Below are 12,083 nucleotides of genomic sequence, written 5' to 3'. Positions count from 1 at the left end.
CAGCTGCTTCCAACAAAACAGCAATCTTGTGTTAGTAACTCTAAAGCTGTGAGTGCCAATTCTGCATCAATCTCATCCTTCTGCAGAAATATTTCCCAAATTGACAAAGTGGCCAATACTGGGATCAAATTCGCTAACTTGGCGTGATTAGCACCATGCTCAGTCAGAAAAAGTAAGCCTTCTGACTGGAGCATAGGAGGGAGGCCAGTTGCAGGGGGATTTTTTCTTCCCTTGGAAAAAAAATGCCTAACTCATTCACACATAAAACCCTTATCCTCACAACAACCTAAAGAAAAACTACATGTGATCTGAAGGAAATTCACGAATATGACAATTATCTTCAAACTGACTTGTAGCCTGCATCACATTTAAGTAGAACTGGGACAAAGAAGGTTAAATGCATCTCATTGGAAGTGCCGCAGCAGTACTGACCCGTGACCATTTATGGACTGCTGCTTGGAACAAAACAGCAAACTAGTCATAGTAAATCTAAAGCTGTGGGTGGGAATTCTGCAGCAATCTCATGCTTCTGCAGAACTATTTCCCAAATTGACAAAGTGGCCAATGCTGGGATCAAATTCGCTAACTTGGCGTGATTAGCACCATGCTCAGTCAGAAAAAGTATGCCTTCTGACTGGAGCATAGGAGGGAGGCCAGTTGCGGGGGGAGTTTACTTCCCTTGAAAGAAAATGCCTAACTAATTCACAATTACAACCCTTATTCTCACAACAACATTGGTTATGTCCCGCACCAGTACTGACCCGTGACCATCTATGCACAGCTGCTTCCAACAAAACAGCAATCTTGTGTTAATAATTCTAATGCTGTGGGTGCCAATTCTGCATCAATCTCATGCTTCTGCAGAAATATTTCCCAAAATGACAAAGTGGCCAATACAGGGATCGAACCCATGACCTTGGCTTTATTAGCACCACGCTCTAACCAACTGAGCTAACCGGCCAGCTGAAAGCCGTGTTTCTGACTGGAGCATAAGAGGGAGGCCAGTTGCAGGGGGATTTTTTCTTCCCTTGGAAAAAAAAGTGCCTAACTCATTCACAAATACAACCCTTATCCTCACAACAACCTAAAGGAAAACTACATGTGATCTGAAGGAAATTCATGAATATTACAATTATCTTCAAACTGACTTGTGGCCTGCATCACATTTAAGTAGAACTGTGACAAAGAAGGTTAAATGCATCTCATTGGACGTCCCGCAGCAGTACTGACCCGTGACCATTTATGGAATGCTGCTTGCTTGAAACAAAACAGCAAACTAGTCATAGTAAATCTAAAGCTGTGGGTGGGAATTCTGCATCAATCTCATGCTTCTGCAGAAATATTTCCAAAATTGACAAAGTGGCCAATACTGGGATCAAATTCGCTAACTTGGCGTGATTAGCACCATGCTCAGTCAGAAAAAGTGACTGGAGCATAAGAGGGAGGCCAGTTGCAGGGGGATGTTTTCTTCCCTTGGAAAAAAAATGCCTAACTCATTCACAAATACAACCCTTATCCTCACAACAACATTGGTTATGTCCCGCAGCAGTACTGACCCGTGACCATGTATGCACAGCTGCTTCCAACAAAACAGCAATCTTGTGTTAGTAACTCTAAAGCTGTGAGTGCCAATTCTGCATCAATCTCATGCTTCTGCAGAAATATTTCACAAAATGACAAGGAGGCCAATACGGGGACCCGTGACCTTGCCATTATTAGCACCACGCTCTAACCAAATGAGCTAAACAGCCAGCTGAGAGTTTTGTTTCTGACTCAAGCATAAGCAGGAGGCCAGTTGTAGGGGGATGTTTTCTTCCCTTGGAAAAAAAATGCCTAACTCATTCACACAGACAACCCTTATCCTCACAACAACATTGGTTATGTCCGCAGCAGTACTGACCCGTGACTATGTATGCACAGCTGCTTCCAACAAAACAGCAATCTTGTGTTAGTAACTCTAAAGCTGTGAGTGCCAATTCTGCATCAATCTCATCCTTCTGCAGAAATATTTCCCAAAATTACAAAGTGGGCAATACGGGGATCGAACCCTTGACCTTGGTGTTATTAGCACCACGCTCTAACCAACTGAGCTAACCGGCCTGCTGAGAGGCATAGTCCTGACTGGAGCATAAGAGGGAGGCCAGTTGCAGGGGGATTTTTTCTTCCCTTGGAAAAAAATGCCTAACTCATTCACACATAAAACCCTTATCCTCACAACAACCTAAAGAAAAACTAAATGTGATCTGAAGGAAATTCACGAATATGACAATTATCTTCAAACTGACTTGTAGCCTGCATCACATTTAAGTAGCACTGGGACAAAGAAGGTTAAATGCATCTCATTGGTCATTTCCCACAGCAGTACTGACCTGTGACCATTTATGGACTGCTGCTTCCAACAAAACAGCAAACTAGTCATAGTAAATCTAAAGCTGTGGGTGGGAATTCTGCATCAATCTCATGCTTCTGCAGACATTTTTGCCAAATTGACAAAGTGGCCAATACTGGGATCAAATTCGCTAACTTGGCGTGATTAGCACCATGCTCAGTCAGAAAAAGTATGCCTTCTGACTGGAGCATAGGAGGGAGGCCAGTTGCAGGGGGGAGTTTTCTTCCCTTGAAAGAAAATGCCTAACTCATTCACAAATACAACCCTTATCCTCACAACAACATTGGTTATGTCCGCAGCAGTACTGGGCCGTGACCATGTATGCACAGCTGCTTCCAACAAAACAGCAATCTTGTGTTAGTAACTCTATAGCTGTGAATGCCAATTCTGCATCAATCTCATGCTTCTGCAGAAATATTTCCCAAGATGACAAAGTGGCCAATACGGGGATTGAACCCGTGACCTTGGCTTTATTAGCACCATGCTCTAACCAACTGAGCTAACCGGCCAGCTGAGAGGCTTATTTCTGACTGGAGCATAAGAGGGAGGCCAGTTGCAGGGGGATTTTTTCTTCCCTTGGAAAGAAAATGGATAACTCATTCACACATAAAACCCTTATCCTCACAACAACCTAAAGAAAAACTACATGTGATCTGAAGGAAATTCATGAATATTACAATTATCTTCAAACTGACTTGTGGCCTGCATCACATTTAAGTAGAACTGGGACAAAGAAGGTTAAATGCATCTCATTGGAAGTGCAGCAGCAGTACTGACCCGTGACCATTTATGGACTGCTGCTTGAAACAAAACAGCAAACTAGTCATAGTAAATCTAAAGCTGTGGGTGGGAATTCTGCATAAATCTCATGCTTCTGCAGAAATATTTCCCAAATTGACAAAGTGGCCAATGCTGGGATCAAATTCGCTAACTTGGCGTGATTAGCACCATGCTCAGTCAGAAAAAGTATGCCTTCTGACTGGAGCATAGGAGGGAGGCCAGTTGCAGGGGGGAGTTTTCTTCCCTTAAAGAAAATGCCTAACTCATTCACAATTACAACCCTTATCCTCACAACAACATTGGTTATGTCCCGCAGCAGTACTGACCCGTGACCATGTATGCACAGCTGCTTCCAACAAAACAGCAATCTTGTGTTAATAATTCTAATGCTGTGGGTGCCAATTCTGCATCAATCTCATGCTTCTGCAGAAATATTTCCCAAAATGACAAAGTGGCCAATACAGGGATCGAACCCATGACCTTGGCTTTATTAGCACCACGCTCTAACCAACTGAGCTAACCAGCCAGCTGACAGCCGTGTTTCTGACTGGAGCATAAGAGGGAGGCCAGTTGCAGGGGGATTTTTTCTTCCCTTGGAAAAAAAATGCCTAACTCATTCACAAATACAACCCTTATCCTCACAACAACCTAAAGGAAAACTACATGTGATCTGAAGGAAATTCATGAATATTACAATTATCTTCAAACTGACTTGTGGCCTGCATCACATTTAAGTAGAACTGTGACAAAGAAGGTTAAATGCATCTCATTGGACGTCCCGCAGCAGTACTGACCCGTGACCATTTATGGACTGCTGCTTGAAACAAAACAGCAAACTAGTCATAGTAAATCTAAAGCTGTGGGTGGGAATTCTGCATCAATCTCATGCTTCTGCAGAAATATTTCCAAAAATTGACAAAGTGGCCAATACTGGGATCAAATTCGCTAACTTGGCGTGATTAGCACCATGCTCAGTCAGAAAAAGTGACTGGAGCATAAGAGGGAGGCCAGTTGCAGGGGGATGTTTTCTTCCCTTGGAAAAAAAATGCCTAACTCATTCACAAATACAACCCTTATCCTCACAACAACATTGGTTATGTCCCGCAGCAGTACTGACCCGTGACCATGTATGCACAGCTGCTTCCAACAAAACAGCAATCTTGTGTTAGTAACTCTAAAGCTGTGAGTGCCAATTCTGCATCAATCTCATGCTTCTGCAGAAATATTTCCCAAAATGACAAGGAGGCCAATACGGGGACCCGTGACCTTGCCATTATTAGCACCACGCTCTAACCAAATGAGCTAAACAGCCAGCTGAGAGTTTTGTTTCTGACTCAAGCATAAGCAGGAGGCCAGTTGTAGAGGGATGTTTTCTTCCCTTGGAAAAAAAATGCCTAACTCATTCACACAGACAACCCTTATCCTCACAACAACATTGGTTATGTCCGCAGCAGTACTGACCCGTGACTATGTATGCACAGCTGCTTCCAACAAAACAGCAATCTTGTGTTAGTAACTCTAAAGCTGTGAGTGCCAATTCTGCATCAATCTCATCCTTCTGCAGAAATATTTCCCAAAATTGCAAAGTGGCCAATACGGGGATCGAACCCTTGACCTGGGTGTTATTAGCACCACGCTCTAACCAACTGAGCTAACCAGCCTGCTGAGAGGCATAGAGCTGACTGGAGCATAAGAGGGAGGCCAGTTGCAGGGGGATTTTTTCTTCCCTTGGAAAAAAATGCCTAACTCATTCACACATAAAACCCTTATCCTCACAACAACCTAAAGAAAAACTAAATGTGATCTGAAGGAAATTCACGAATATGACAATTATATTCAAACTGACTTGTAGCCTGCATCACATTTAAGTAGCACTGGGACAAAGAAGGTCAAATGCATCTCATTGGTCATTTCCCACAGCAGTACTGACCTGTGACCATTTATGGACTGCTGCTTCCAACAAAACAGCAAACTAGTCATAGTAAATCTAAAGCTGTGGGTGGGAATTCTGCATCAATCTCATGCTTCTGCAGAAATATTTCCCAAATTGACAAAGTGGCCAATACTGGGATCAAATTCGCTAACTTGGCGTGATTAGCACCATGCTCAGTCAGAAAAAGTATGCCTTCTGACTGGAGCATAGGAGGGAGGCCAGTTGCAGGGGGGAGTTTTCTTCCCTTGCAAGAAAATGCCTAACTCATTCACAAATACAACCCTTATCCTCACAACAACATTGGTTATGTCCGCAGTAGTACTGACTCGTGACTATGTATGCACAGCTGCTTCCAACAAAACAGCAATCTTGTGTTAGTAACTCTAAAGCTGTGAGTGCCAATTCTGCATCAATCTCATCCTTCTGCAGAAATATTTCCCAAATTGACAAAGTGGCCAATACTGGGATCAAATTCGCTAACTTGGCGTGATTAGCACCATGCTCAGTCAGAAAAAGTATGCCTTCTGACTGGAGCATAGGAGGGAGGCCAGTTGCAGGGGGTAGTTTTCTTCCCTTGAAAGAAAATGCCTAACTCATTCACAAATACAACCCTTATCCTCACAACAACATTGGTTATGTCCCGCAGCAGTACTGACCCGTGACCATGTATGCACAGCTGCTACCAACAAAACAGCAATCTTGTGTTAGTAACTCTAAAGCTGTGAGTGCCAATTCTGCATCAATCTCATGCTTCTGCAGAAATATTTCCCAAAATGACAAAGTGGCCAATACGGGGATCAAACCCGTGACTTTGGCGTTATTAGCACCACGCTCTAACCAACTGAGCTAACCGGCCAGCTGAGAGTATTTTTCCCTTGGAAAAAAATGCCTAACTCATTCACACATAAAACCCTTATCCTCACAACAACCTAAAGAAAAACTACATGTGATCTGAAGGAAATTCATGAATATGACAATTATCTTCAAACTGACTTGTAGCCTGCATCACATTTAAGTAGAACTGGGACAAAGAAGGTTAAATGCATCTCATTGGTCATTTCCCACAGCAGTACTGACCTGTGACCATTTATGGACTGCTGCTTCCAACAAAACAGCAAACTAGTCATAGTAAATCTAAAGCTGTGGGTGGGAATTCTGCATCAATCTCATGCTTCTGCAGACATTTTTGCCAAATTGACAAAGTGGCCAATACTGGGATCAAATTCGCTAACTTGGCGTGATTAGCACCATGCTCAGTCAGAAAAAGTATGCCTTCTGACTGGAGCATAGGAGGGAGGCCAGTTGCAGGGGGGAGTTTTCTTCCCTTGAAAGAAAATGCCTAACTCATTCACAAATACAACCCTTATCTTCACAACAACATTGGGTATGTCCCGCAGCAGTACTGACCCGTGACCATGTATGCACAGCTGCTACCAACAAAACAGCAATCTTGTGTTAGTAACTCTAAAGATGTGAGTGCCAATTCTGCATCAATCTCATGCTTCTGTGGAAATATTTCCCAAAATGACAAAGTGGCCAATACGGGGATCGAACCAGTGACCTTGGCATTATTAGCACCACGCTCTAACCAACTGAGCTAATCGGCCAGCTGAGAGCCTTTTTCCCTTGGGAAAAAAATGCCTAACTCATTCACACATAAAACCCTTATCCTCACAACAACCTACAGAAAAACTACATGTGATCTGAAGGAAATTCATGAATATGACAATTATCTTCAAACTGACTTGTAGCCTGCATCACATTTAAGTAGAACTGGGACAAAGAAGGTTAAATGCATCTCATTGGTCATTTCCCACAGCAGTACTGACCCGTGACCATTTATGGACTGCTGCTTGAAACAAAACAGCAAAATAGTCATAGTAAATCTAAAGCTGTGGGTGGGAATTCTGAATCAATCTCATGCTTCTGCAGAAATATTTCCCAAATTGACAAAGTGGCCAATACTGGGATCAAATTCGCTAACTTGGCGTGATTAGCACCATGCTCAGTCAGAAAAAGTATGCCTTCTGACTGGAGCATAGGAGGGAGGCCAGTTGCAGGGGGGAGTTTTCTTCCCTTGAAAGAAAATGCCTAACTCATTCACAAATACAACCCTTATCCTCACAACAACATTGGTTATGTCCGCAGTAGTACTGACTCGTCACTATGTATGCACAGCTGCTTCCAACAAAACAGCAATCTTGTGTTAATAACTCTAAAGCTGTGAGTGCCAATTCTGCATCAATCTCATCCTTCTGCAGAAATATTTCCCAAATTGACAAAGTGGCCAATACTGGGATCAAATTCGCTAACTTGGCGTGATTAGCACCATGCTCAGTCAGAAAAAGTAAGCCTTCTAACTGCAGCATAGGAGGGAGGCCAGTTGCAGGGGGGAGTTTTCTTCCCTTGAAAGAAAATGCCTAACTCATTCACAAATACAACCCTTATCCTCACAACAACATTGGTTATGTCCGCAGCAGTACTGACCCGTGACTATGTATGCACAGCTGCTTCCAACAAAACAGCAATCTTGTGTTAGTAACTCTAAAGCTGTGAGTGCCAATTCTGCATCAATCTCATCCTTCTGCAGAAATATTTCCCAAAATGAGAAAGTGGCCAACACGGGGATCGAACCCGTGACCTTGGCGTTATTAGCACCTCGCTCTAACCAACTGAGCTAGCCGTCCAGCTGAGAGGCATATTTCTAACTGGAGCATAAGAGGGAGGCCAGTTGCAGGGGGATTTTTTCTTCCCTTGGAAAAAAAATGCCTAACTCATTCACACATAAAACCCTTATCCTCACAACAACCTAAAGAAAAACTACATGTGATCTGAAGGAAATTCACGAATATGACAATTATCTTCAAACTGACTTGTAGCCTGCATCACATTTAAGTAGAACTGGGACAAAGAAGGTTAAATGCATCTCATTGGAAGTGCCGCAGCAGTACTGACCCGTGACCATTTATGGACTGCTGCTTGAAACAAAACAGCAAACTAGTCATAGTAAATCTAAAGCTGTGGGTGGAAATTCTGCAGCAATCTCATGCTTCTGCAGAAATATTTCCCAAATTGACAAAGTGGCCAATGCTGGGATCAAATTTGCTAACTTGGCGTGATTAGCACCATGCTCAGTCAGAAAAAGTATGCCTTCTGACTGGAGCATAGGAGGGAGGCCAGTTGCGGGGGGAGTTTACTTCCCTTGAAAGAAAATGCCTAACTCATTCACAATTACAACCCTTATCCTCACAACAACATTGGTTATGTCCCGCAGCAGTACTGACCCGTGACCATGTATGCACAGCTGCTTCCAACAAACCAGCAATCTTGTGTTAATAATTCTAATGCTGTGTGTGCCAATTCTGCATCAATCTCATGCTTCTGCAGAAATATTTCCCAAAATGACAAAGTGGCCAATACAGGGATCGAACCCATGACCTTGGCTTTATTAGCACCACGCTCTAACCAACTGAGCTAACCGGCCAGCTGAGAGCCGTGTTTCTGACTGGAGCATAAGTGGGAGGCCAGTTGCAGGGGGATTTTTTCTTCCCTTGGAAAAAAAATGCCTAACTCATTCACAAATACAACCCTTATCCTCACAACAACCTAAAGGAAAACTACATGTGATCTGAAGGAAATTCATGAATATTACAATTATCTTTAAACTGACTTGTGGCCTGCTGTATCACATTTAAGTAGAACTGTGACAAAGAAGGTTAAATGCATCTCATTGGACGTCCCGCAGCAGTACTGACCCGTGACCATTTATGGAATGCTGCTTGAAACAAAACAGCAAACTAGTCATAGTAAATCTAAAGCTGTGGGTGGGAATTCTGCATCAATCTCATGCTTCTGCAGAAATATTTCCAAAATTGACAAAGTGGCCAATACTGGGATCAAATTCGCTAACTTGGCGTGATTAGCACCATGCTCAGTCAGAAAAAGTGACTGGAGCATAAGAGGGAGGCCAGTTGCAGGGGGATGTTTTCTTCCCTTGGAAAAGAAATGCCTAACTCATTCACAAATACAACCCTTATCCTCACAACAACATTGGTTATGTCCCGCAGCAGTACTGACCCGTGACCATGTATGCACAGCTGCTTCCAACAAAACAGCAATCTTGTGTTAGTAACTCTAAAGCTGTGAGTGCCAATTCTGCATCAATCTCATGCTTCTGCAGAAATATTTCACAAAATGACAAGGAGGCCAATACGGGGACCCGTGACCTTGCCATTATTAGCACCACGCTCTAACCAAATGAGCTAAACAGCCAGCTGAGAATTTTGTTTCTGACTCAAGCATAAGCAGGAGGCCAGTTGTAGGGGGATGTTTTCTTCCCTTGGAAAAAAAATGCCTAACTCATTCACACAGACAACCCTTATCCTCACAACAACATTGGTTATGTCCGCAGCAGTACTGACCCGTGACTATGTATGCACAGCTGCTTCCAACAAAACAGCAATCTTGTGTTAGTAACTCTAAAGCTGTGAGTGCCAATTCTGCATCAATCTCATCCTTCTGCAGAAATATTTCCGAAAATTACAAAGTGGCCAACACGGGGATCGAACCCTTGACCTTGGTGTTATTAGCACCACGCTCTAACCAACTGAGCTAACCGGCCTGCTGAGAGACATCGTCCTGACTGGAGCATAAGAGGGAGGCCAGTTGCAGGGGGATTTTTTCTTCCCTTGGAAAAAAATGCCTAACTCATTCACACATAAAACCCTTATCCTCACAACAACCTAAAGAAAAACTAAATGTGATCTGAAGGAAATTCACGAATATGACAATTATCTTCAAACTGACTTGTAGCCTGCATCACATTTAAGTAGCACTGGGACAAAGAAGGTTAAATGCATCTCATTGGTCATTTCCCACAGCAGTACTGACCTGTGACCATTTATGGACTGCTGCTTCCAACAAAACAGCAAACTAGTCATAGTAAATCTAAAGCTGTGGGTGGGAATTCTGCATCAATCTCATGCTTCTGCAGAAATATTTCCCAAATTGACAAAGTGGCCAATACTGGGATCAAATTCGCTAACTTGGCGTGATTAGCACCATGCTCAGTCAGAAAAAGTATGCCTTCTGACTGGAGCATAGGAGGGATGCCAGTTGCAGGGGGTAGTTTTCTTCCCTTGAAAGAAAATGCCTAACTCATTCACAAATACAATCCTTATCCTCACAACAACATTGGTTATGTCCCGCAGCAGTACTGACCCGTGACCATGTATGCACAGCTGCTACCAACAAAACAGCAATCTTGTGTTAGTAACTCTAAAGATGTGAGTGCCAATTCTGCATCAATCTCATGCTTCTGCAGAAATATTTCCCAAAATGACAAAGTGGCCAATACGGGGATCGAACCCGTGACCTTGGCATTATTAGCACCACGCTCTAACCAACTGAGCTAATCGGCTAGCTGAGAGTTTTTTCCCTTGGAAAAAAAATGCCTAACTCATTCACACATAAAACCCTTATCCTCACAACAACCTAAAGAAAAACTACATGTGATCTGAAGGAAATTCATGAATATGACAATTATCTTCAAACTGACTTGTAGCCTGCATCACATTTAAGTAGAACTGGGACAAAGAAGGTTAAATGCATCTCATTGGTCATTTCCCACAGCAGTACTGACCCGTGACCATTTATGGACTGCTGCTTGAAACAAAACAGCAAAATAGTCATAGTAAATCTAAAGCTGTGGGTGGGAATTCTGCATCAATCTCATGCTTCTGCAGAAATATTTCCCAAATTGACAAAGTGGCCAATACTGGGATCAAATTCGCTAACTTGGCGTGATTAGCACCATGCTCAGTCAGAAAAAGTATGCCTTCTGACTGGAGCATAGGAGGGAGGCCAGTTGCAGGGGGGAGTTTTCTTCCCTTGAAAGAAAATGCCTAACTCATTCACAAATACAACCCTTATCCTCACAACAACATTGGTTATGTCCGCAGTAGTACTGACTCGTGACTATGTATGCACAGCTGCTTCCAACAAAACAGCAATCTTGTGTTAGTAACTCTAAAGCTGTGAGTGCCAATTCTGCATCAATCTCATCCTTCTGCAGAAATATTTCCCAAATTGACAAAGTGGCCAATACTGGGATCAAATTCGCTAACTTGGCGTGATTAGCACCATGCTCAGTCAGAAAAAGTAAGCCTTCTGACTGGAGCATAGGAGGGAGGCCAGTTGCAGGGGGATTTTTTCTTCCCTTGGAAAAAAAATGCCTAACTCATTCACACATAAAACCCTTATCCTCACAACAACCTAAAGAAAAACTACATGTGATCTGAAGGAAATTCACGAATATGACAATTATCTTCAAACTGACTTGTAGCCTGCATCACATTTAAGTAGAACTGGGACAAAGAAGGTTAAATGCATCTCATTGGAAGTGCCGCAGCAGTACTGACCCGTGACCATTTATGGACTGCTGCTTGGAACAAAACAGCAAACTAGTCATAGTAAATCTAAAGCTGTGGGTGGGAATTCTGCAGCAATCTCATGCTTCTGCAGAACTATTTCCCAAATTGACAAAGTGGCCAATGCTGGGATCAAATTCGCTAACTTGGCGTGATTAGCACCATGCTCAGTCAGAAAAAGTATGCCTTCTGACTGGAGCATAGGAGGGAGGCCAGTTGCGGGGGGAGTTTACTTCCCTTGAAAGAAAATGCCTAACTAATTCACAATTACAACCCTTATTCTCACAACAACATTGGTTATGTCCCGCACCAGTACTGACCCGTGACCATCTATGCACAGCTGCTTCCAACAAAACAGCAATCTTGTGTTAATAATTCTAATGCTGTGGGTGCCAATTCTGCATCAATCTCATGCTTCTGCAGAAATATTTCCCAAAATGACAAAGTGGCCAATACAGGGATCGAACCCATGACCTTGGCTTTATTAGCACCTCGCTCTAAACAACTGAGCTAACCGGCCAGCTGAAAGCCGTGTTTCTGACTGGAGCATAAG

General features: G+C 43.0%; 2 non-coding genes across 2 annotated transcripts; both read right to left on the bottom strand.

Moving 5' to 3' along the window:
- Positions 1-5,884: 5,884 nt before the first annotated feature.
- On the bottom strand, positions 5,885-5,958 carry TRNAI-AAU (transfer RNA isoleucine (anticodon AAU)). The gene has a single exon. It is a non-coding gene; the product is annotated as a tRNA-Ile (tRNA).
- A 4,490-nt stretch (positions 5,959-10,448) lies between these two features.
- TRNAI-AAU (transfer RNA isoleucine (anticodon AAU)) lies at positions 10,449-10,522 on the bottom strand. Its single transcript has one exon. It is a non-coding gene; the product is annotated as a tRNA-Ile (tRNA).
- Positions 10,523-12,083: the final 1,561 nt, after the last annotated feature.

This window comes from Ambystoma mexicanum, chromosome 1p, assembly GCF_040938575.1.
Source record: "Ambystoma mexicanum isolate Mex_15411 chromosome 1p, UKY_AmexF1_1, whole genome shotgun sequence".
NCBI classification, from domain to species: Eukaryota; Metazoa; Chordata; class Amphibia; order Caudata; family Ambystomatidae; genus Ambystoma; species Ambystoma mexicanum.
This window is presented reverse-complemented; position numbering and strand designations above follow the sequence as displayed.